The 774-nt window shown below is 41.3% G+C and overlaps 1 protein-coding gene across 5 annotated transcripts in view; it reads left to right on the top strand.

The window, feature by feature from the left end:
• The window catches only part of PIGF (phosphatidylinositol glycan anchor biosynthesis class F), a 43,954-nt gene that overhangs the window by 36,592 nt on the left and 6,588 nt on the right, over positions 1-774 (top strand). The gene's annotated exons all lie outside the window — the stretch shown is intronic.

The following is a 774-nucleotide window of genomic DNA, read 5'->3' on the forward strand; positions in this document are numbered from 1 at the left end:
AGACAGTAGGCTGAAGATGAGCCAGCAGTGTGCCCAGGTGGCCAAGAGAGCCAATGGCATCCTGGCCTGGATCAGGAACAGTGTGGCCAGTAGGACAAGGGAGGTTGTTTTGCCCCTGGAGTCAGCACTGATCAGGCCACACCTTGAGTGCTGTGTCCATGAGAAGTGCTAATCCTAACCAGAACACCACTCAAACACAACCCTGTCATTTAGGTGTTTGTAGACACACTTGACACATTCCGTGCTCAGCCTGAGGTAATTTAGTTGGAGAACAAGATGGTGTAGTTAAACCCCAAAACCTTGCTGTGCTTTACATGCAGTGGAATTAGCATTCTAGACACCCTGTCTGTCATTGACAACAACTGAATGTTTGAAATGTAAGGTCCTAGGTTTATTGACTCTTTGGATAACTGACTTTCAAATATAATAAATAGTGCTGATCTAACTCATTTTAAGTTGATTGCCAAGTAATTTAACCACTATGACTAAATATTAGCCTATATATCTCTCAGACATCTGTAACCTGAAAAATAACCTGGGGAATCTTGGGTATAGTTCTTGGTAGTTATTCAAGTAAGATGAAATACGACTGTGAAGTTTCACACTACTTGGGTAGTCTTAATGCAGCTCAGAGTTTCCTTCTTCCATTTGCTTTTGGATCTTCTAGCTACTGGGAAAGTTTTGTACAAGAAGTTGCTTTATGTGAGTAGCAGGGATAATATCCAGTGTTTGAGTTTGATTTTTAAACAGATGTAGAAGCTTATTCCACTTCAG

This window comes from Pogoniulus pusillus, chromosome 18, assembly GCF_015220805.1.
Source record: "Pogoniulus pusillus isolate bPogPus1 chromosome 18, bPogPus1.pri, whole genome shotgun sequence".
Taxonomy (NCBI): Eukaryota; Metazoa; Chordata; class Aves; order Piciformes; family Lybiidae; genus Pogoniulus; species Pogoniulus pusillus.